Source organism: Nilaparvata lugens, chromosome 7, assembly GCF_014356525.2.
Source record: "Nilaparvata lugens isolate BPH chromosome 7, ASM1435652v1, whole genome shotgun sequence".
In the NCBI taxonomy this organism is placed as follows: domain Eukaryota; kingdom Metazoa; phylum Arthropoda; class Insecta; order Hemiptera; family Delphacidae; genus Nilaparvata; species Nilaparvata lugens.
This window is the reverse complement of record NC_052510.1, coordinates 13,634,423-13,661,046: the sequence shown is the minus strand read 5'-3', so window position 1 is coordinate 13,661,046 and position 26,624 is coordinate 13,634,423. Positions and strand designations below refer to the sequence as shown.

The following is a 26,624-nucleotide window of genomic DNA, read 5'->3' as shown; positions in this document are numbered from 1 at the left end:
TCGTTGCGTAAAATTCGTTGCTGGGTTGCAGGCCGTTACATCAGTTCACTATTCTATAACGGATTTGGAGGCTGCGTTTTAACTTTTGACATTTAACTTTCGTTTTAACAACTTTGTACCTCTGCAAGTAAAGCCCGAATAACTTAATTAACCTTTACAGTAGTTGTGCTTCTGGCGAGTTGCATTCCAAACAAGCTATTAAAACACAAATAATTGAAATAAATTTCCAACCAATTTCTCGTATTCAAATGAACCGCCTGCTATATATATCACTGTCTACTATCGATTTACATATAAAGCAGGCTATATAGATATAGTGTTATCACTGTTGTAGGGAAGGCCTTGAGTATTATCTTATGACGTGAGAAATTTAATACGCCTATTTGTTTTGCTCTTTCTTGTTTCGTATTCGGAAAGGTATCTATTTCGTAATCGACTCATTGTTTCTTGGTCGGAAATACAGCACTTTGCATCTATTCTAGCTGTCGGCTAAAATAGAATCGACGATTCCATTTACTTGCAGCATTTACGTCTATGTTATCTATTTCTATTGCTGGTCGTAGATAGTGAGCTGTTTCAATTATTATTTCAATTTTTCGTTTTTTGGTTACTCTTGTCATTTTTCACTGTTCTCCGATTTATAACATCCTCTTCTCTATTATCCTTCTCCTGCTCCTCATTCTCATCATACTATTTCTCTTTTGAAAAATCTTTCCTTCTCTTCTTCCTTTCTCTCTTCCTCCTACTTCATCTTCGCCGAATTCTTCTCCTCCTCTTCCTAGTCCACCATCTTTTCTTCCTCTTTATATTCTTCTTCCTTAAGAAGAAGAATCCTTCCTCCTTCTTTCTCTTCTTCTTTTTATCTTCTTATTCTTCTCCTCCTTCTTCTTCTGCTTCTGTTTCTCCTAATCCTCCAATTTTTCATCCTTTACCACATCTTCCAACCACACCTTTTCATTTTCCTCCACGTCCTCTCAATCCCCCTCCCCCCAACTACCTACTTCTTCAATTCCAATCTGTAGTTTCTAAAATAACAAAAAATCTCTCGATATTTTACTTTGCAGTTCTATGATTCTAACTTCAATAGAAGTACTGGATTCCCTGACTTGTCAATTACTTTTATTTAGGTTGCAACGGCAAACGAATATCGGAATATGAAATAAATGTTCATAATTCTCTTGTTGGACAAACGACAAATTAAGCTATTCATCAGTAGAATATCCGGTCACTATTATTTTTCAAAATAAATAACGAATATTTTTTACTTGCTGCAGTACATAGAACGTCTATTTTTTGGGAAAATAGATTCTGAAAATGAAATTACAAAATATGAATTTTATAGTATTTGCTTCACATTTTGCTTTATTGATTTACACTATCCAAATGTTTATCAGCAATCCTTCTTCTCTGTTCCTGTTTCCAATTGTTTCCTCCATTCCATATTCATTGCTTGTTCTTTCACCTGGAGCGAAATGCAGAATGGAAAGTAAATCCACCTGCCCGGCGACATTACTCACTGAATTATCGTTTTTCTGAAGCTGTTATCTGCGGTTCATGGCTAGCGTAATTTGTAATATTTATTGCGAATGGCAGCAATTCAAAATAATTGGCCAACCTCTGACCTCTGTGGAGCAGGACCTAAGATATCATAGAGAAAGATGGAGAACTAATAAATCGTTCAATTGATGTAACTTGATAATCCCGACAGTTGCAATCTTCTTAATAAATTTAGTAATACTTTCACTAATCTGTCATTCCCGGTGCTTGATTTTGTTTAGAAATCAGTTTGGAATGTTTTCTACGTCACTTTTGAACTAAATCTTATCAGAGTATTGATTATTTACGACTAATGAATCATATAGATTAACCAATATTGATATAATATATATAATCGATCAACGCCTGCTATATATTTTATGACTATATTATGGTCATCACCCTAATTGGGTTATAATTTTTCCATCATAAATTATCACTATTATAGCTCTGATATGTGGCTATTTTCCATTACTCAATCGATTTCGCTGTATTCAAGTGATTTATCATTCTAATATGAATGTAGGCTACTAATGTTTCAGCTTGAAGCATTTCAAATCACTAAATTCATACTAAACTTAAAGTTTGTAATGATTTCACACAATGCTTGATGTCAGATTTTTAGAATGACGTGGAGATGTTTTGATTATAATAAAATCTTAAAATTTTCTCATCCCACTGTCAACAAGTTTCATTTATAGTCAATATTTTTAATTGTTTTCCATTTTGTTTCAGATCAACAACTAGCCTAGTCTGATAGGCTTCTCCAAAATATCTGTAAGTACAAGAAAATATTATTATAAGAGCAATAATTATTTTAGTCCAGGTAGTGATTTGGTTCCCCTAATTTTTACTATTAGACACCTACCAATTATTCCAGTCAACCATGGATATCACCAAATTCATTCTAAGCAATCTCTTTTTGTGATTTCTCAACCAAATATGCATGCTCAAAATTTCTCGGGGATATTGTAGATTTTAAATATTTCATTTATTCAATAAATGCAATCAAATTGGTCAATCTGTGAGGTTCAGCATGAAAAATGAATCGTGAATAGAAGTAAATCGAATACTATCAACATTCTGAACGAATCGAATACATTCGATAAATAGAATTTACATCCTGTGAATCGAATATGAAGATTCTGTAGATTTTAAATATATCATTTATTCAATAGATGCAATCAAATTGGTCAATCTGTGAGGTTCAGCATGAAAAATGAATCTTGAATAGAAGTGAATCGAATACTATCAACATTCTGAACGAATCGAATACATTCGATAAATTCAATTTACATCCTGTGAATCGAATATGAAGATTCTGTACTGAACAGTAAATCGAATATGAACATTTTCTATAAAATTCACAGTTTGGTGTGGAAAATTAACAATGCAGATATGGAAGAAATTTTCCTGGTCACTTTCGGCTTCCCATAATTCAATCTATAAAATCAGAGCTTGCAACAGTAATTCGTTCACAACAAATAACCAAATCCGTTATCCCTGATTCCTTCAGAAAATCCTTCTTTTGGTTATTGGTTTGGTTGGCTATGTGTGAATTCCAATTTTTTACTCCAATTTTGTATAATTTTGTTGGCCGACATAGTGCGATTCCTATAGTGAGAACATCTTCAAACTGACTGCATACCTTATAAATAACATCAATACTCACCATTTGAACAATGCTGACGGTTTTAAGTGAATTCCACTACAGCTAATGCTATAGGTAAGTGGCTTGGAAACTATTTCCAATCCACAACAAGCAAATTGATTACGATACACCGCTGCCTTCTATATCTCGAGAAGCGTGAAGTATTTCACTGACCAATCAGAAGCTTCGTTTCTCCTTCAGTTCAAGTGCATCTCAGCTTCTGGCTATAAAAATATATACTTCATTCAGTCTATATAGTAATAATAAGTATTTTTCACAGGATGCAAACTGTAGCCGGGTTATCTTTTCATATAACATATAAATATAATCTTTCATAATATAGTATCATGTAGTCTATCATATATACTATCATCCATACTATAAGCCATATATTATACAAACTAAAAATGATATTCATCATAAATGCTATAAGCCATAAAGAAAGAATAGCATAAAAAGATAATCTCATGGTATTGGGAGTTTATGCTCCAAATTTCACTGTTAACTCAAGCCCATAGTCCTAGTATTTCTTTTTCGTGAAGCTGTTTTTCGTCAACACTATAGACATCCAGTCTAGACTAATGAGCTAATTTTTTATAGCCTAACATGCTATTTGAAAAATTGAGCAGGGTATATCTCATTAGAAATTCATATTAATTTTGTTTATTTAAGGTATGTGACGCTGGTAGTCTCCCATCCCTTGACGTTCTTACATTCTCATCCCGTAAAAACAGTAATAATAAACATAGTCAACAGTAATCGGCTTGAGTTAACGAAAAATTGGCTTGAAATTTGGAACATGATCGACCAAAGGGATATGTACTTATGCTATTTTTTTCTCTATGATATAGAGCTGTATATTAAGAAATTGACTGTAAACTGTAAAGATATATAGTAAGTGGTACCATAGATACAAGAAAGAAGAGATAACTGGAGATAGACTTTAATATCATTTTATATTGGATCTGAGATAGTTTGAACCCAAAGATGTTCAGTAGGTATACAATGCTGTTCATCCAGTTTTTTATGATTTCTACTAAGATGGCGAAATAGGCTAGTTTTCTTTCATGTTTGATCTTAGCATTTAGACGTTTTTCTTTCCTCTTATTCTTTGAGATGTGGTATTTCTGTCCTGTAGTCCGGTGTAGTCTTCAGTGTCCTCTCTGTGTCAAGGAAATGACAAGAATTAAGATGCCAGTGGGAGATCAAAGCGGCCGTGCTATGTGGTCCTTCATGTGTCTTTATCAAGATGTTTGTTCTCTGTCACTGAACGTTTAATTTCAAGGTCGTTCACTAAACTTTCCTCTTTGCTTATGAGCAAATTTTTTGCTCTGATTTGCATTCTTTCATCTCATTTGTTTGATGAGAATCTTTCTTTCTGGGAAAAATCTTTTGGTATCATTATCTTTCATCCTTTGTCCTTGTCATTGAATAGGTCAAGTCTAATGTCTCAAGCAAAAAGTGCTCTCAATCCATAATAATATTAATCCCTTAATATGATCGCTCTTAATCCCTCAACCTCTAATATGAAAATATTAGTAAAAATGAGGCCATAGAGAAAAGAAAGCACAGGAAGATACCCTATGGTTGTATAGGAGGGCGTTTATGTTCCAATTTTCAATGTTAACTAAACTCGATAGTCCCGATATTTCCTCTTCGTGAAGCTATGTGACGCTGGTAATCTCTCATACTGTGTCGTTCTTACACTCTCACTCTAATAATAGACAGTAGTCGACAGTAATCGGCTTGAATTGAGAAAAATCGGCTTGAAATTTGGAGCATAAACGACCTATACAATGGCATATCTTCTTATGCTATATTTTCTCTATGATCAAGTCATTACTATAGTATTTCAAGTCATTTTTGCAGGAGACATTCTAAGGGCCGTTTGCACAGTGACAGCTTAAACTAAATTTAATTTTAAACTGGATTGAATCCGTACCAAGTCTCGTTTGTTATCATTTGTTTCAGTTTAAGCCACCAGCTGATTGAATTCAGTTTAAGCTGTGACTGTGCAAATGGCCCTTAGTAGCATATTTTCTACTACTGACTAACTTCAGTCTTTGTACATATAAGTACTTGACAGCTTATAATCTGTTTTCTAACATGAGACTTTGTTTTTGAGTCCAGTGAAACAAAATTCACAACTACTAAATGTAATCAGCATTACTTTTAATAGGATATTCGGGTAATTACTTCTAGAAAAATGCATTAGCCGAAATGTGTACTCAACAAATATTTAACAAGTATTAATTTATTCTTGATTTTTCCAAATCTAACTTTTACTAACCAATATTATTTCTTGATAAACTCAGGTCTGGATAACAGTAACTCTGGTCAAGAAGAAAAGTCACCAGATAACAGTGTTACTGGAGATACATTATTTGATATCGTTGATCTAATTTTACTCTGGTTGATTCACTGTAGTTGTTTAGTGGTAGAGGATTTAGTAATATTCACTCCATTCAGCATTTTCTATAAGTAACATGGATGCCTCCTATTGAACCAATGCTGACAGTTTGAAGTGAATCTCCCCCTAGTTCCATGCCAACTTCCACAACGGTAAGAAGACTTGGATGAACTAAGGAGAAGCTCCAGCAGTATGGTTTCAATTGATAATGCGAGCTATTGCAATGCTGTCTGTATTGTCAACTGCCGATTCATTCGGGTCGGGTTGATGTTTTCTCGGTCATCTTATACCGTCATATTATATAGGTAATACCTACCATAGGTATATGTGTTCAGTAGATGATAGGTAATATCGGAATGGGTATTTTCACCTACATAGATATACAGTGTTATTAAATAGGTTATCGGCTCAATACGCAACTGCCAACAACCAATGGAATGCGGTCTCATCCTGACAATAATTATTACATGTGGACTGAATCCATCCATCTTCGCCTCTAATCTTCCTATAGTTCCTTTTTCATTTCTTTCTCTCCCAACCACTTCATCTATGCCTCCTTCTTCGTATAGTTTTTCTTGTCATCATCATTCTCCTAGGCCTTCTTCCTTTTCTTCTTCTTCTTCTCTTCTTCTTCTTCTTCTTCTTCTTCTCTTCTTCTTCTTCTTCTTCTTCTTCTCCTCCTCCTCATCCTCCTCCTCCTTCTCCTCCTCCCCTATCCTCCTCAACATCCTCCTCCACCCCCTCCTCCTCATCCTCCTCCTCCTTCTCCTCCTCCCCTATCCTCCTCAACATCCTCCTTCACCCCCTCCTCCTCATCCTCTTCTTTCTCTTCCTTATACTCCTTCTCCTCTTCCTCCCCTATCTCATACACCTTTCTCTTCCATATTATTCGTCTTCCTTCTCATTCTCCTTCCTTCTATTCTTTATCTTCCTATCTTTTTATTATCTCCCTTCTCCTCCTGCTTTCCCGTCTGAGCCTTTTCCCTTCTCCTCTTCTTTAGCTTCTCTTTTTATATCTATCTCCTTTTTCCTTCTCTTACTTCTCCCTCTCATAATTCCACCTCCTCTTTATCACACATCTTCTTCTCGTTCTTTTCTCCATCATCTTCTCCTCCTCCTTTCCCTCCTCATCGTTCTCTTCTTCCTCCTCCTGCTTTCCCGTCTGAGCCTTTTCCCTTCTTCTCTTCTTTAGATTCTCTTTTTATATCTATCTCCTTTTCCCTTCTCCTACTTCTCCATCTCATAATTCCACCTCCTCTTTATCACACATCTTCTTCTCGTTCTTTTCTCCATCATCTTCTCCTCCTTTCCCTCCTCTTCGTTCTCTTCTTCCTCCTCCTCCTTTCCCTCACCTTCTCCTCATCATCTTTCTCCTCCTCCTTATTCCTCTTCCTTCTCATTCCTTTTCTCCATCTTCTTCTCTTCTTCTCCGTCTTCTTCTCTTTTCCATGCCTCCCTTCTCCTCCTCCTATTTCTTCTCCTCTTTCTTCAGCTCACCTTTTCATATTCATCTTCTTTTTTCTTCTCTCCCTTCTCTTCATAGTTTCGCCTCCCATTTTTCTCCTGTTTTTCATACATTTTCTCTTTCTCTCCATCTTCATCTTATTCTGCTCCACCTCCACCTCTTCGCCAACTACCACTAGCTCTACCTAGAACTCTTCAAGATTCTCGTACCTTCTCCTCACCAATATCTTTATTCTTCTTCTTTCCTCATCACTATCTGATACTGCCTCCTTCTCTACTATCGTACTTGTTCATTTTCTCTCCTTATCTCATTTATTCTCCTTCCAGCAAGAGGACAAAACGGTAGAAAGAGTGATTGCCAGTGCTTGACACAGCACTATTCCTCTGCTCTGGTCCCTTATAATTGACCACGCATCATTCGGTCAGAGCTGCGTCTTTATTACGCGATACCAGTCGCCATCTTTGTCATGATTTTGAACCACTTCTCTGAAATCAGAGGAGAATTTATTGGTTTGTAGCTCGAATATTGAATGTTTCTATGTGAAAGATGCTCTAGGAATTGTGAAAGATGTTCTAAAAATTGTAAAAGAAACAGACAAAATGGAAAACCGTTGATTTGAATTGAATAAGTAGTACATCTAAAGGTGCGTACAGATTTACGCGCCGCGAACATGAGCAATTCACTTTTAATCAGCTGATGCCAAGCTTTTTATATCTGTATCTTACCGTTTCTGTAAAAATACAGAATTAGGGTGCCAAACCATAACGTTGTAAGTGCCAAAATTTAGAAACTTCAGATTTCAACGTCATAACGTTGGAAGTGCCATTTCTCACGTTGTGTATCAACAAGGAATTGATATCAGTGCTCCTAGTGGAGGAATTTGCAACTGAAATTCTAGAAACGCCACAACGTTTCAAGTCCAGTCACATTTTATTTTACTCCTTCTATAGTATCTAAGTAAATGTAAATATTTTTTCATATTATTTGAGATGTTTTTCTAATCAATAAAATGTCTTAATACACATTTTCATCTGTTATTTATTCATATGCATCATATCTCTGGAACATATTCCTTGCATGTTGAGTACAATGGCTTGTTTCAGTTTTTTGCTTCTCCTGAACAATTTGTTATTTGGCACTTGCAACGTTATGGTTTAGCACCCTTCTTTATTGATATAATCAGCTGATTAAAAGTGAATTGCTCATGTTCGCGGCGCGTATATCTGTACGCACCTTAAAAATGTGTATGATGCTATCTAGAAGAATAACGATTCAGGAGCAACTATGAGAAATATATAATAAATACACCTACAAAATGAATTTGTTTATTAGTATGTTTGGTTCTAAGCAATATAACAAAGTGTACAAAATATACAAATTATTAAGTAAAGATTAGAAGAAAATTTGTATGGTTATTTATTCTCTGGTTAACATTTGTTGGGCTGGTTGGCAGCAACTCTCCATGCCTCTCTGTCATCAATTTGATGACAGATTAGTTTTTCAAATCATATACAGTTCAATAATTATTTTCTTAGTCTATATTATGTAAATTCATCTATAATTTTGCTGTATTGTAAGCTATTGTATATAAGTGTATAAGCCAGTATATATTGTAATCTACATGAATAAAGTACTCAATCAATAAATCATCCGCCATCCTTCTGAGGTCTCTGTAGTTGGCACATCTCACATCCTTCTTCAGTTGTTCGATGTACTCCAGCCTTCCCCGCGCATTCCTTCCCTCAGGGAAGGAGGTATGGCAAGTATGGCTCTACATACTTGAAAGATGAGTGAAATCATTTGAGTTTGGAATGATCAGGAGACTAAATTTACCTTGAGAATGTTCTGCTTGAATAAAAGTTAATAAGTCTATATGGCAGAAACATTTAGATTTAGATGAGTTGAGAGTTTAATCATGATACAGATTCTTTCAAGTAGTTATGGTATTCGTCTCTTATATGAACGATTCATAATTTATTGTATTAATTCATGGTGAATTTCATCATATTTCTATAGCAGACTTACTCTCCCTATATTCTCAAGTTTATAGTGTCTTGCTACATCACAATCACCATTTAGAACATGTTCTATTTTATGAATGAGTTTAAATTGAACTAGAAAAACAATTGTCAATAGAGTGGATTCTTTGACAATATTTCAAGTCTCTTCAATTATAAAAAACAAAGTTAGCTTCTCAAATTACGTATGTGACTTATTTATCCCAATTTTATGAATCTCCATTCTTCTTATTATCTACGTGGAACCATGTTCCCAGCATTAAAATATGCTCTCTGTACTTAGAAATATGGTTCCCTGCAATAGGCAATCTGTTTATTTCAAAGATATTTCCACAAAAAAATCTCAACTGACGCCTCGAAAATGTAAGTTAATGACTAGATATTTGTAAAAACTATGATCATAACGTGTGGGAAAACAGGTTGAGCGTTACTTTTTGCAGCTATTTTTTTAAAACTAAGATGAACTATAATATTCACTTTGCACCACACAATACATCATTATCAAGAATTCGTGTTACATCATTTTCGTTTCCCAGCGAGTGGGCCCTCTGATAAAAAAGCCTGAGGCCCACATGAAATCCAGCCAAATTGAGGAAACATGGAAAAGACAATTCAGTCGGGAGTTAAATTCGAATTAAATTGAGAATATTAATCGAGTGCCAGCCTGAAGCGTTTTATGTTTGGAATGATTATATGTTGATGTTGATGTTGTGTGAATCGGAACCAGTGAATCGGCATTTGAATTCTTCAACGCATCCGACCTTAATGCGCATGACAGAAAAGGAAGCAAACCATAAACATGAAGAAGAGCTATTGAAAAAACGAGACCTTGTAACTGAGCTAATAAATCACACCAACCTGTGGCTGGGAGGGACTGGCAACCACATCATTATCCTAATTTATTATCATTATTACCCCCATTTCAATTCTGCACTAGCAACGGGTCAAGCAACTTTGATAGATCGACTTTAATTTGCCATCGAGCATAGCGCCTTTTTAAAAAAGTTTGCCCCATGTTTTTCAGTTGGTCGTTTCGCATTGCAGAGTGGAGCCAGATTTGGCGGAAATCGTAAATTAAGATTAATGCCGTTCAAAATACGTATATCTCCCAGAGAGATTCACTTTAAACTGTTACAAGCTACCTGTGAGAAGCTGAGGATGTTGCGAAACGGTTATCGTCAATTTGGAGGCAGGAAATATAAAACAAGGTTCTATTTACAAGAGAAAACTTACACATGTTTGTTCGAAAATCTACTATAGTATGAATGCTCGGTGATGACCATTTGTTTTTCTCAATTTTTCCTTCTTCAGCATAAGAACTCTCCAACTCCCAGGCTCATACACAGTACAAAGAATAAGAGAAGGGTTTTCAATTTTTAATATGAAAAAAATGGTTTGAGAACCACTGAATTACCCAGAAGCGTAACAACAATACTTAATATTTTCGAGTTACAAGAATAAAAACGCTACTCTTTGTTTATTTGAGTGGAATTTGAAAGGTGAATACAGTTCTATTTTCCTATTATATCACTGCATGAAACCTCTGAGGAATCTACGAAAACGGTGGAGTTATGATACAGAAGAAATTTTCTGTTACATGTTGCGTATTATCATAGCTGGGAAAACTGCTTTTTCTCTTAATTAGGCTGTGAGAAACGATGAAGAGCTTTACTGTCCATTAGTAAGCCTACTCGTAAACCCATTAATAAATAGCGAAACATACAACTCAATTTGTCTAGCATCTAGATGCTACTTAATCATAGGAAAAAAATGATAGAATTTTCTAGTAAGACAAAATTTCCACTTGCTACTATATACATTCTTGGATAATTCTGTAATCTGCAATGGCAGGTATGATTAGTCAACTTGATTATTTAATACGGTACAAGAAACAAGTAATTTGCAGGTGAATTAAACTTAATCCTACTAAAGAAACAGTAGTCAGGTATGTTGTTGAAATTTTTTACTGAAAGTAATTAGAGTCACACTGATTCGCCTGCTGTAGGTCCAATCAATCTACTATTACTTCCTGCATCTTTTCTTTGTCTCTTTCAATCCCCTTCACTTCATCTTGCTCTTTGTTCATTCTTGATTATCCTTGTGTTTTCACCTTTTTTCCTAGCTCAAGTGGCTATTTTTCCAGGCTTCTCACAAATGTTTGAGCTTAGAATAGTAATTTGCTGTGTAATGGGGTTACTTGAAAACTATTTAGATAAAAATATTTTCTTTTTGTCACTCTATCTCCCTCATTCTCTCTCTCACACACATACTATCTCTCAATCTTTCACACTCTCTCAGCTTATTGTCTCTCCCATTTTTATCACCCACAATATTTTTTTAACCATTGTAAGAACTGTAAAAATAAAAATGTTTTCAACCAGGCAATTAGGATCCCAAACGACATATTAAGCTTTCACTTGAAGGCAATCAGTGAACTGTATAATATGTGGAGGTGTAGGCTTTATAATATTGAGGCACGCCTCTCAGATTAGGACCGTGAATTTAGTTTTTTTCTCTCTTCTATTAATGAACAAAGAATTCGTGTTCCACTTCCTCAACCGCCGTAAGTCACTTGACATTTTCGAATGTATAGAGTACTGTAGGCTACCACCTAATGTGCCTTTAGCTATCTTTTGAAGTGCTGCTTCAAATATTTTTTCTTACATGAGCTATGAGCTTATATGCTCGAGTTACCTGATTTCATTTTCATTCCTTTTTCATTCTCGAGTAATCTGTATGTAAACTTTCTTCTAAGCTACTTAGAAACGATAGGAAATGAGGTTATATTAAAGTCGAAAAAATAAAAATCATCATCCACTACTCTTCCATCATCATGATATACGAAAAAACTGATAAAATTTTCTAGTAAGACAAAATTTTCACTTGCTACTATATACATTCTTGGATAATTCTGTAATCTGCAATGGCAGGTATGATTAGTCAACTTGATTATTTAATACGGTACAAGAAACAAGTAATTTGCAGGTGAATTAAACTTAATCCTACTAAAGAAACAGTAGTCAGGTATGTTGTTGAAATTTTTTACTGAAAGTAATTAGAGTCACACTGATTCGCCTGCTGTAGGTCCAATCAATCTACTATTACTTCCTGCATCTTTTCTTTGTCTCTTTCAATTCCCTTCACTTCATCTTGCTCTTTGTTCATTCTTGATTATCCTTGTGTATTCACCTTTTTTCCTAGCTCAAGTGGCTATTTTTCCAGGCTTCTCACAAAAATGTTTGAGCTTAGAATAGTAATTTGCTGTGTAATGGGGTTACTTCGAAACTATTTAGATAAAAATATTTTCTTTTTGTCACTCTATCTCCCTCATTCTCTCTCTCACACACATACTATCTCTCACTCTTCACACTCTTCAGCTTATTGTCTCTCCCATTTTTATCACCCACAATATTTGTAACCATTGTAAGAACTGTAAAAATAAAAATGTTTTCAACCAGGCAATTAGGATCCCAAACGACATAAGCTTTCACTTGAAGGCAATCAGTGTACTGTATAATATGTGGAGGTGTAGGCTTTATAATATTAAGGCACGCCTCTCAGATTAGGACCGTGAATTTATTTTTTCTCTCTTCTATTAATGAACAAAGAATTCGTGTTCCACTTCCTCAACCGCCGTAAGTCACTTGACATTTTCGAATGTATAGAGTACTGTAGGCTACCACCTAATGTGCCTTTTAGCTATCTTTTGAAGTGCTGCTTCAAATATTTTTTCTTACATGAGCTATGAGCTTATATGCTCGAGTTACCTGATTTCATTTTCATTCCTTTATCATTAATTTTCATTCTCGAGTAATCTGTGTGTAAACTTTCTTCTAAGCTACTTAGAAACGATAGGAAATGAGGTTATATTAAAGTCGAAAAAATAAAAATCATCATCCACTACTCTTCCATCATCATGAGATACCAATAATCCAGGGTGCTGAGAAATTGAATAAAATTCAGAGTTCTATTCTGTATTGAATATTGTCTTATACATAATCATAATGTACCGTATTTTACTTTATATTTTTATGCTGTGTAATCTAGATTTTGTTAGGTATATTTCTAATTTCTTGTTTGCTTGCTACTAATCTTAAACAAAGGTGATATTTCTATTGAATAAAAATACTTTCCCTGGAATTATCACAGCCTCTTTTTTTGGAATATTTTTTTTAAAAACTAGTTTCGTTGTTACATCATTATCTAGTACTGAGAGCTAAAAACTCTAACAGCAGAATATATGGTGTGAATGAAGTCATATGATTGGCTGTTTGTTGACCTATCACGGTTCAGCTCTTTATTGTATCTGTTGAAAGTTGTAAAATATGTATAACACCAAAATTTATTTGTTTTAAATTTATTTTATAGTGCATAATATGGCTTTTCGATTCAGTTGAAAATGATTTCTGGTTTATTGAAAATATTGTGAGGTTTCTTCGTGATTGGAAGCTCAAAGGGCTTATGCCTAATTATAAAGATTTTTTTCGTGATTGAGCTAAAATTCACAAGAAGAAAGTTATATATGATTCAGCAATCGCATTTGATTCCCTAATATAACATAACAGAAACTGGATTTTGAATAAATTTTGTAAACTTATTAATTATTCTGGGGGAATTGATAAAATTAAACCAGTCTAATTAATCGCATCAAACAGAGATCTACAGTAAAACGCGAGGTGTTTTTCTGAGTGAATTAGTTTTTTCCAGCCTTTAGTAAGATAACGTTTTTCAAACACATCAGTTGAGCTGAAATTCAATATTTCTTCTATAAATATTGCCAATTAACCTTTAGAATTTCGATTAGTCTACAACTTTCCATTCTGTTAATCTTATTACCTAATTTTTTCAAGTAGCGTCTGAAGCTATTTCTTCTACTGGTGGAATTTGAGATAAATGAATTTCTGTTTCACTACTGATTAATCCTCCATGCTTGCTGATGCATTCATGGTATTTGCACGATTTAAATTTTTTGACATGTTTGGAATTCTTCAAAATTGATTTTTTTTCACAGTGGTGAAGGGGAATTATCACCACATTCTTTATTTTCAGTTTCATCTAATTTAATATTGCAGAATTCTAAAATTCCAAACTCCAGACTTTGATTACAGACTTGCTTAAGCATTGCACTTTTTTAGAAGTGTTACTGATGGAATATTTTTGCTTTCATAGCTAATAAGAAATCTGTCATTAATTTATTCCATTTAATCATGGGACTTACTTCACATAATAATTATTTTCATTTATTTCACATTGAACTTCCCTTGTTGCTTGAGTGAATGATTATTTAAGTTGTTAAGAAGAAACTATTTCTACCAATAAAAGTAAGACAGGAAAGTGGTCTTACATATAGTGGACTTTACATATTGATCTTTTTGATGTTTACCGAAATATTTGGATAGCTTATTTTCTGCTAGTCTATATAGCTGAGAAAATAGGCTTTAAACTGCTATATAGCAGATCTCCAGTATCATTTTTTGAACTTGTAGCAGAGCTATATAGCTGTGCTACATGTAGTTCTGCTACTTAGTGTAAACCTAGCTTTAGACTTTACATATTACCAGTAGTTCTGTGAACAGTAGACCTCACGCAGTATTCTCATCCACAAGTACCTGATTGAAACTATAGACCTTATTGAAATACAGCAATAGACTGGCTTCTCCACACATCTGTGTAATCACTTGTCAGCTGATTTATGATGAATAATTCTATAGTCTGATTTTTACTCTAATATTGGCGTATGAAGGAGGCTCCTTTTTCCTTTTATATTTTCTTTTAAATGCAAAATTTCCAAAAACCTTGTATATACGTCGACGCGCAATTAAAAAAGGAACATACGTGTCAAATTTCATGAAAATCTATTACCGTGTTTCGCCGTAGATGCGCAACATATAAACATTTAAACATTAAGAGAAATGCCAAACCGTCGACTTGAATCTTAGACCTCACTTCGCTCGGTCAACAATGTCTCTTGCAATATCTATCAAGTTTTGAAAATATTAATCTCATAATACTATTTTAAGTCTATTTCACCATTCGAGTTTAGCTTATCACTATTGAGTTTTATAATTTTCAAGTAAAATAAATAAGCTTGTTCAAGATTTTCCATATGCTCACAATAATTATTGGTCACATCTTTCTAGTTTCTTGAAACTGAATTTTCGCTTGGAAAATAGAAATAATTTGAGATATTTATTTTATCCTCATCACTACTGCACGATCTAAATTATCGAACAGATCTTATTATTACATAAACTTTGAATTATTATTCAAATTAATGTATTCTAGAAAATGGATTCCGATTAAATTCCACATTGCTAATACTTAATTATGTACGTGTCATTGTATTCATCAACCACCCACAAACCTGCATACATGATCAGCATACGTGCAACTTTTTCCGAACAACTTTCTCCATACGTGAAACTTTCAAGTTATTGTGTCAGATATTCTGTGTGAAGAAAATTTCGTCGCAGTTATGCAATGGCAATTGTTGTGAAGCGGTTGAACGGTTTTCTATTAAAACTGAATTAATTGGCTGACAATGGGAGGTGCAACAAGGATGGAAAAAAGGAATAAAGGATGAAGGAATGTGATGGCGTGATTGAGATGCTTATCCTGATATTGTTGGATTCAGTTATAACTGTCAGCATTGTAACATGAATGCTTCCCATTTAAGCAATGTTTCAGTGAATCCTGACTGAAGGAGGATGACTTGCGTATGTTGTCTTATCCTGCTAGCGGATAATGTAGAAATAAATGCACAGCTGAAAGGGTCAAGCGCCCACTTCAAATATGAAGGAATAATTTTGTAATCATGCATTTGAATATCACGTGCTAAAAGTGCGCTGAAAATGTTGCAGCTTTCAGATCTGATGTGTCATCTAAATGCATCCAATGCTTATCATGGAATCAGCCTCAGCTTCCTTCTGATTTAAGTCAGAGATGAGATTCATGACTTGTTGATTATTTGAGCGACCGCATGCCATCATTGCCTTCTTTAGGACTGAATTTAGCACAAGAATAATTTGCATGTTATTGGACAATTGAATTGCATGTTTATATGCTACTTGGAACTGGATGACATTTGGCCGGAATGTAGCATAATCTTTTATGAATACAAGTTGTCAAATAGAGATTGCTTCTGTATAATGAAGGATTATCATTTCGATAATTGAATTTCCGTTACAATTTCATCATATTTATTTCAAAATGTCTATTCTACTATCCCTGATTTATTTTGATAAATCAATTTTCTCTCCTTGCATAATTTACAAATTTATTATTCTCACTTATTCATCATCTTTATTTATTTCTATTCTACTATTCCTGTTTTTCAAGCTTTTATAGTTTTATGTATATTTGGAACTTTGCAAGCAATCAATGAACTAAATGAACTCTCGTGTAGGCAGTATAACGAAGGATTATCATTTGACAATTGAAGTTTCGTTACAATTTCATCATATTTTTTATTTCTATTCTACTATCCCTGATTTATTTGGATTAAATTTTTCTCTCCTTGCATTATTTGCAAATTTATTATTCTCACTTATCCATCATCTTTCTTTATTTCTATTCTACTATTTCTGTTTTTCAAGCTTACATCGTTTTATGTATATTTGGAACTTTGCTAGCAATCAATGAACTAAATGAACTCTAGTGTAGGCTATACAGTGGTAGGAGAACATATTGCGAAAAAAATCAATTTTAATTGTGTAATTGTTTTTTCAATCAACTTGTTTGAATAACTTGTTTAAATCAAATACATTTACCTATTTAATTATAATTTGTTTTCACCAGTTGCCTCATTTTTCCCTATACAAGAAAAGCTGTATGAAAAACTGCATCAAAAATATGAATACTCGTGTAACAGCTAGATTCTTTGATGATACTGATAACATATAAAAGCCAAAACAATAGAACAATACAGTTCACCCTTAAATAATAAGGTTCTATCTTTTAAATGCTACTATGCCTTTATTAACTGATTCGAGTTTAGGTAAGACATTATGGCTCTTAGTTGTTTGGAATGTGTTATTTTAATATTCTGGTCATCTGATGTTATCAATATCTCACTTTTCTTCAAGAAATCTTCATTTTGTTTCTTCTCAATCTCAACTTTTATGAACAGTAATGAGTCGACTGCAATTCATTTTATGACACGCCTTTTCGTTTCCTGTTGGTATCTCTGGTTGCAAGCTCAAATCTTATGTAATAATCCTGTTATCTTTCTTTTTATTAGTGCAGGTGTGGCTATAAGATGCTGTGCACTCCTAAATGTATACTTGTGTCTTATCTCACCTGTGTTTTGTAGACCTACACTTATTTTCAGAGATCAAGAGTTGAATCGTCCGAACCGAGTTTGCATGTTTATTATGTTTACATATAAAGTTCATGCAATCATATCTTGCTACTTGCTCCATACTAATGCTAATAAAAGCCCAATGTAGGACTATAATGAAATAGACTCTCTTAAAAAATCACAGCTCTCACTGACATGCTTCAAGCGCATTTCGCTTCCCTATCATTTTGTTTTTATTAGTTTGCATGACTACCTTCACGCTGCAAAAATGACCAATCTTTAAACAGGTCTGCTATTACTTGGTTTTATTCAATTAAGTTGAGCCGATTACATAAAATTCCAGATGAAATTAGTTGTACACTAGCATCAAGGAAGTGAGAGAACCGTCTACCATGATTTTTATTTTTTTGAATTGAATGTATGTCATGTAGTAAGTGGATAGGATTTGAGAATTAATTCCCCTCGTGTTGCTAAAACAGTAGTTTTTCTCTGCAGCACAACACGTTTTAAAACTTGAAAGAGTCAAGATCACTAACAATAAAGATCACTAACACTACAGATGGAAATCAATGAGAAATTACATTTATTCAAATTTACAGCATTTAATTTGGATTTTCGTTTAATAATAATGATTACTAACACTACTTCAGAGACATTCATTGATAATCATTTATACATACAACATCTATAACATTCATGTAAGACATTGAATTCAATCTTCAATATTTAGACATATTCTTTGACAGAATCATACTCTGTGCAACATGTTGCACAGATAGATCAGATAGATCTAGTAGATCTGTGCAACTTGCTCTTTCTGCTAAACAGATAGAATCTTCAATATACTCTGACAATGTTCCTGGAGGAAAATTCATTGGAATACATCGCTCCACTCTCTCATTATCTTGTTGATTATTTTTTTGATCAACTCTCATTATCTTGTTGATCAGCCTACATTCTAATGATGCTTTTGTCTTATACTTGGAACACCCTCATCGTAACAACAAAAATGTGTTGTAACTTGAAAATCAACATTTTTTCTAGGAATATCTTTGTTCTGAATATGGACTCATATTCATAGAACCAATTCGAAACTTCCAATCAATAAATTGATCAAATTGTTGATGTAAATGAATGGCGCCTAGAGGTGTTTCCACATCAAGCATTCGTGTCGTACTTGGGGCTATTGGAAAATTTGAATATTGCTCTAGAATTTACATTAGATGACCTTGGCAGATAAATAAGCATGCCCTACAGGTAACTACACCCATGCTTTGTTACCTCTTACTACTTGGTACTCACTGGTGTGATTACATTGTAACTCACTTTAAACTGTCAGTATACCTCATAAGATAACAACATTGCCTCCCATTCAAGTAATGCTGACTGAAGTGAGCTATTATAGTAAGCTATAGCTATCGTGAGCTATAGTAAGCTATCTGAAGGATCAATCAAAAGTGCCAATTACACCTGGTCCGCTATCATATTATAATGCGATTGATCATAATGTAATTCGTTCCACCCATTAATCCAAATTATGTTTATATTCATGGTATGAAAGCAAGTCATAAAAACATAATTGAATTATTTTTCTTCCATAAATTGCAAGGTCACTAGGCAACAATGTAATTTATTGGACTGGATCAAGTGTAATAAAAAATAACGGTTTAGGAGAATTTTTTTCAAAGTTCTTTTGTGTTTCATGACTACGGGGAGGGTATGGTTATGGTTAAATGCTGATGCAAGAATTTGATTTCGGGGAAATTTTGAATAACAGATTCAAGTACTCTGTACTCCTACAGTATTAACGTTGGCACATGGATGAGAAATAGGAATCAATTCTTGCCTCATGCATGGAAATATTGTAAGATGACGTTGAAAGCTTTCATATCAGCTTATATAGAGACTAGGAGGGTCTATTGCATGTGTTTCAGTAATGAGGTGCATCAGCAGATACAACTAATGTACCTACAATACCTAGAATTAGAATACAATATCGGGGACCGAGCTTCGCTCAGATTACAAAAGCATAAAAAATGAATTACGAAAGAAGAAATTATAATAACATCCATACAGAAATGTTCTATCTAATCACAGTAAATTCAGATTAATTCCCAAAGGGAAGGCAAAAATTTCCCTCACAAAGGACCAGTTGCACAAAAGCCGGTTAGATTTTAATCCTGATTAACTTCACGTGAACCAAATCAGAGAAGACCATTTCAAAAAGATGGATCAACTGGAATTAATCAGGATTGGAAATAACCCGGCTTTTTTGCAACCGGCACTTAGTACCTCATTGAATGATTACAAAAGTTCTACAGCTGTCATAATTTTTACACAGTCCACCACATATGAACTCGCTCACTCACTTCTATCACCAACAGGCGACGAAATAATTATTATCAGCTGCTTTTCCAAGGATGAATAATAATTATCCTTTTAATTTCCTTCAGCGAGTTTTCCAAGGGTTGAGACCTAGTTCAATTGAATCTTTATATTATAAACCTACTATTTTCTGAATTTCTTGAGAATCGTTAGAGCCGTTTTCGAGATCCGATGAAATACAAACATATAAACATCTTAACATATAAACATAAAAAACAGAAGCTGCTCGTTTAATAGTATAGGATTCCAATACCTTGGATAATACTAAATGCATTAAATAATGACAAAAATATCATGTAACTTCTTAACCAAGTAGGTGAATAATAACTTCAGGATCTAAATTTTAAATAATGATCCTCCAGATGTAATAAATTTGTAACTGAAATGAAAAGGTGGAAAAGTACAAAGAATAATAACCAGATTCGTAATTATTTGGTCTAGGTTATATACAAGTTGGAACAAGTGTTGGATCCAAGCATAGAATAAGATATTCAATTATTATTCAAAATAGATTACTTGTCTCTGATCAAAGTCGATTGACGAGAATGTATTATATTCTGAAACTCTTTTTACATGGGAAAATCTCAATCTAATCTTCAGGAATCGATGGCTTCCATAACCATAGGGAATATGAATAAACTTCAACACAAGATATGAGTTAACTTGGTAAAATATTCTCTACTCATGAGATACTATAAACCTGGATAATGGATCATTAGTGTAATTGTCATCATGAGTAGTGCACTGTATTTCGCAAAGAAAGAGTCCTTTTCGCACTAGTACTGTATTTCGCACTAGAAGAGCCATCTCTACTAAATGAACCTCTAAGTATACAACTCGGCTTCTAGTTGGTCTACTACCAATTCCAATATTCCCACGAGCCTAAGGTGCGTTTTAAAGACAACAAATTAGCGCCTTAACGAGAAAAACCGCGAATAGATGTGAAAGGAGCAAACACTTGACAGAGACACAGGTACACGGAAAACTATTGCAAGAGTGAGATAGAGTGAGAGAAAGAGATAGTGAGAGAGTTAGAGAGAAAGAGTGAGAGAGTTAGAGAGAAAGAGTGAGAGTGTGTGAGAGTAAGTGAGCGAGTGAGTATGTGAGTGGGGTTGAGAGGGATGAGAACAAAAACCCAGAAGTCTCCGGCATGTTCGTGAGACATTTCAAGCTGGAGTATTTGAGCATAGTCTCTGGAGAGTAAGTACATGCAGAGCCAGATAATCCAGGTATCTTTAAACAGTCTTTACTCTTTGGTACATGGCAGCTGTTTGAGATGTTAGCGAAGAATCGCAATTCAATTGGAAGACACGGCGTGCAACGTTTCAACGTTTAAATTGCCTATAGTAAGATTCAGTGTAAAATGTCAGCACTGTAGAATTGGAAGTTTTGGTGTTATTTGTAAGGGATGTTGACAGTATAAAGTGCATATCACTATAGTACCATGTATGTAGTTCTATAGTTATTGCAGGTAGAGTACTATTTTAGATGCATTGGAGCATCCTTATAGCCGGTCTATTGCTGTAGATAGGTATAACCATAGATAAAGGATAAGCATAAGGATATGATAAGCACTATATTTCTTAAATATAAAGTATTTATTTATTTACTTCATATCACTTGAAAATGGCATAAATGTCCGAAACAATTTGTTATAAAATATTTCAAAAAAAGGGTACTGAGATTTTTATTTTCTTTATATTTATATTAAAAGTAGCCCTATACAGAAATGAGATAAACTATATTTCTTGTCTCTGGTATAACGCCCGGGCAATTACAATGTCACAGCGGTTGATGTCTTTTTGATAGTAACAAGCTGTGATTTTTCTGCTCTTTACTCAATCTTTAGTACTTTAAATTCTCGATTTTGATTTGTACTAGTTTCCAATGTTATTTTCATTCCTCTCCATCATCTTTCACCAATTTATTTCCTTCTCTTCTTCTTCCTCCTCCTTCTTCTCATCTCCTACTTCTCCTCTATCGTCTCATTTTGTTCTTCACTTCTTTCTCCTCTTCTTCTTTATCATATTCTTCTCCTCTTCTTCTTTGTCATATTCTTCTCCTCCACTGTGTTTGCCTTTTTCTCCTCCACCATTTTCTTCCTTTTCGTCTTATTCTTCTTCTCCTTCTTCGTTTTCTTTTCCTTCATCTTCCTCTCCTCTTTTTCTTCGTCTTCTCTATTTCCTTCGTCTCCTCCACCTAGTTCGTCTTCTCCGTTTTCTCCACCATATTACTTTTCTCCTTCATCTTATTCTTCTCCAACAACGTCTATCACTCTTTAAATTTCTTCTACTTCTTCTTCTTCTTCTCCTTCTTTTTGTTCATATTTGTTCTTATTTTTCCTGTTCTCCTTCTCCTCCTTTTGATTATCCTTCTATCTTCTATCTCTTCTTTCAACTCGTATCTTTGCCTTCTTCTTTATTCACTCCTTCTTCGTCTTGTTCGATTGCATTTGAGCGGGAAATTGTCAGGAAATGGGCGCCAAACACTTCACAGCACAATGTGGGATGGGATTGGATAGGCCGTTTGATGGTCTGAGACGTGCACTAAACACTGCTGCAAATTGTCGTGCTGAACGGTACTGGTGTGCTAGTGCCAGTCCATTTTGTACTTCCTTATCTCAAAGAAAGGCTCAGTTTCTATACTGTATCTTCCGATCAGCACCCATTGAATTTGTTCCAAGAAAGTACTGATAGAGTATGAAAAAATTTATCTACCTTCAAGTATTTGCGAATCAATATGAGAGTTTTGCTTTAAATTTCAAGTAAAATAATTCTTACTTGAAAGGAAGTCAACAACAGGAAGTGTTTCAATCAGAAAATTTCATTCAACACTTGGAATTCTTTTTTTTTCGGACGCAGACAAGTTTCTTGAATTATTAATATACTCTTGGATTTATACTCTTGATTATTTTAAAATTGAGAATTGAATTGGCTGAATCACCAATTTTTGGCAATATTAATTGTGTAAAAATGATAAAAATCGACAATTTTTATATTATTCTTCTGTGCATCTATATTTTGTTTATCAAGTACTTGATTATTGTTAAAATTCAACATCCATAGATTATCATCCATCAACAGAATTGTATCATTTGTACTGCTGTTATTAGATTAAACAAATAATGTATTTCTTATTTTTAGAACTCGTGGCTGGAGCCCATGCTTCTTTTTCCAGTCACGCCAAAAACTATTGTAATTTAATGAATATTTTATTTGTAAAAATATTTGTTGTATTTGGCAATAAATTCATTATCCATTATTCATTCTCCATATAAACCTAGTTGGTAATAAGTTTAGCATGTCTTCTATCACGTCCTTACAAAACGTTTCACCCAAATGGTAACAAATATATTGATTAAATAAGTTTTTCTCACTTGAATTTTCCATTGACTTCGGTGATTTGAGGGCCAACCAGATAACTGAATACACCTAACAAAAATTGCAGAATTCCTCTTGTACTTTATTGTGCTGTCTCCATTGAGATCTCTCAAAACTATTCCACCTCTCTTTCTGAGAATAATTATTCTTCTCCTCCATACTCCTATTATGAAAGTACAGAGTACAGACATGAGACATACTTTGGAGCTGAATACTGTACAACAATCCTTTATGACTAGATAACTATGGTTGGATTTAGAGTCTCTGGAATGCATTCATAATCCTCCAGTCTAACCAGTCTCTATACTCTTGTAGAAACGACATACATATGAGGATTTTAGCTTGTTACTTATACAAACTCGTGTCGCTTCTTACCAGAGTATAGTTCTTTGGTTTTGTGTCACTGGCTTGCTTTCTTACCATATACAGTATGCATTCGACTATTAATCACACTGGCCATTTTCAAAGAGCTATTGTATGTAATAGTGTTGGATGTTGTTACATTCATTGTTGGTAGGTACTTTATTGAGGTACTCCATTACAGTCTCACCTAATCAGACACTCTTTTAGCAGCAGGCGTTCAAGGTTGCAACAATCTCGACAATAACACTTTTTTATTGGATTGCATTTATTTGTTATTTTGTTATTTGTTCTCTCATTTTCTTGCACTTGATGATTGTGTAGTAGTATGGTAATCGTTTGTTGTGAAGGCTCCTTGGACTTCAATGACTGTAAAATGAGGGAAGTGAACAGAGTGATGCTGTTTAGAAAATAGATAATAACAGAGAGAAAATTCTAGAAATATAAGAGGTGTTATTTAATTCTATATTCATACATACATTCATAGATACAATATTCTTGATAACTCATTGACCGAGCGAAGTGAGGACTAAGATTCAAGTCGACGGTTTAGCATTTCTTTTAATGATTAAATGTTTGAATGTTTAAATGTTTATATGTTGCACATTTACAGCGAAACGCGGTAATAGATTTTCATGAAATTTGACACGTATGTTCCTTTTTTAATTGCACGTCGACGTATATACAAGGTTTTTGGAAATTTTGCATTTGAAGGATAATATAAAAGGAAAAAGGAGCCTCCTTCATACGCCAATATTAGAGTAAATATCAGACTATAGAATTATTCATCATAAATCAGCTGACAAGAGTGATTACACAGATGTGTTGAGAAACCAGTCTATTGCTGTATTTCCATAAGGTCTATAGTTTCAATCAGGTACTTGTGGATGAGAATACTGCGTGAGGTCTACTGTTCACAGAACTACTAGTTATGAATGATTGGAAAAGGAACATCATGCTTAAGCCCAAAACTGTTTCTGTTCCAAAATTTTGATATAAATTGTATTAACATCTTATACCCTCTACAAGAGTGCAAATAAACAATGCAAGAGTTGGCATTTTTAGATACCTTCAATATCTGTATACTCCCTTCAAGGTAACAAGTATATTTTCTTCTAAAACTAGTGTATCCCAACCTCAGTTTCACATTGAGAATTTTCTTTAGTTCCTGCCTGTTTAAAAATAACAACATAAGTGGTGAGTTAGGAGAGTCAAAGAGTTCTCAAAGTATCTGGTACAAACTCAGTTTGATAAAACTGATTGAGGAAGGTGTATTGTAAAGATTGAAGTAGAGAAGGCGTGATGAATGAAAGAGAATGTAATGTATTCAGAATTGAATCAAATGACTGCATTTATGTTGATCCTATGAGGATTTAGAGGAATATCATCATCATCATCATCATCATCGTCATGGATTAGGCTTTTCAAGCCTGTTCCGGCGTCCATCTCTTCCTCGGTCTACCAATACTTCTTCTGCCTATTGGCTTGTGGAGTAGGGCATTCAATAGGAAACGGTCTTCAGGCATTCTAATTTAGAGGAATATCCATGAGTATTTATGGATTATATACTGATAATGAGCCCAAATTATTAACTTTAAGAGTTTCTTGTGACTATTATGGACTGAAAAATTGATAATTTGTTAGATTATTTTGTTATTTGAATTTCCAATAGTATAACTGAATTTTGGAAGTTTCAAGGATCAGAAAATACCTCTTTCTATAAAATTTGTTTTACTGTGTCCTCTTCCACTCTTCTTCCTCCCCTCCACTTCTCCTTCTCGTTTCTCCACTCCTTCTTTCTCCTTCTCTCGCCATCCGATCGAGGCCAGATGTTTGGGGTATCGAAAATTCAGCAGAAAACGAAGCAGCGCATTAGGATTAGCATACAATGCCTCTAATTTAGCCAAGCCGCGACAGCCTAATTGCATCTCCTGTTTCCAAATTCAGACGAACCAAAGTCTCGACAGTGAGTTGCAAGTTGGAGCTCACTGTTTTCGGTCTTGGGCCAGAATACGTGTGAATGTAACTCACAGTTTCTCTTCACGATTTCATCATTCATTTAATGTGCCGTTAGGTTTCGTTGCCAGCTACAAATTATTGCGAAAAGTTGGTAGACTATTGTTGTGGATCTAGAATTCAATACAGTTTATAAAAGAATTTGTAAAATAAACATTAATAATTGAAGAATTACTTGCAAAATCTACAATATACAGGGTGTTACAGAAGTAGTTTCGAACACTTTAGGGTATTGTTCCTGGATGATAGGAGAGTACAAAATAATGTCGTAGTGTCCAAAGTGTCCAAAACTCAGCGGTTATCCTTGTAGCTGCCATTTTGTTTTTTTTTCACTTAGGAATTTTTATCTCAAGAACGAAATATTTATTGTATTGATCTGAAATTTGGCATGAATATTTATGCTATAAAGACTCAACTATAAAAATTAAAATAGAATAATTTAGATGTAAATTTTCAAAATGGCGGCCATTTTAAATTTTTGATGGAAAATTGCACGAAAACCGTTCACTTTACAGAAAATTTACAAGAGACAAAAAGTTATCAAATTTACAGATTTCAAGGATACCTTATTCATTAAGATTGGTCAAAGAATACCAGAGAAATTAATTATTTTCGTACTGCATGCATGCACAAGACAAACAAGATCATTTGAAAAACATTGTAACATCAGCTGTATGGCCATATGGAGCCACACCGAGTATCAAAGCTGAGAATTCATGATAGATTATATTACATTATAATCTAAATTAGAGTTGAAAATTAAGCTCCAATTAGAGTTGAAAATTTAATAATGATGTTTAAATGGTGAAAAGTGAACATGCATGCAGTATATATAAAACAGAATTATATTACCCTTTGAAATTAATAGAATAAGAGAATAAAAATACAATTTATATATTTTTATTTTATTTTTTAATTTCAAAGGGAACTATAATTCTATTTTATATATTATCTTCCTCATCGAAGGAGTTGGGAGTAACGTGTAAGGAAAACATCACAGTATTATTACATACTATTAATTGATGAAAAATAACTTTTCTGTAGTAAGAAACTAGCCTCAAAATTTGGGTTCATCAGAATCATCATTGGTTGATTGGTTCCATC

The 26,624-nt window shown here is 34.0% G+C and overlaps 1 protein-coding gene across 7 annotated transcripts in view; it reads left to right on the top strand.

The window, feature by feature from the left end:
- Window positions 1–26,624, top strand: part of LOC111054515 (uncharacterized protein DDB_G0284459-like) — a 316,682-nt gene that overhangs the window by 181,936 nt on the left and 108,122 nt on the right. For all 7 annotated transcript variants that reach the window (XM_039432095.1, XM_039432094.1, XM_039432092.1 and 4 more), the window contains one exon: window positions 2,272–2,313. The gene's annotated coding sequence lies outside the window, so the exon portion shown is untranslated. The remainder of the gene's footprint in view (window positions 1–2,271; window positions 2,314–26,624) is intronic.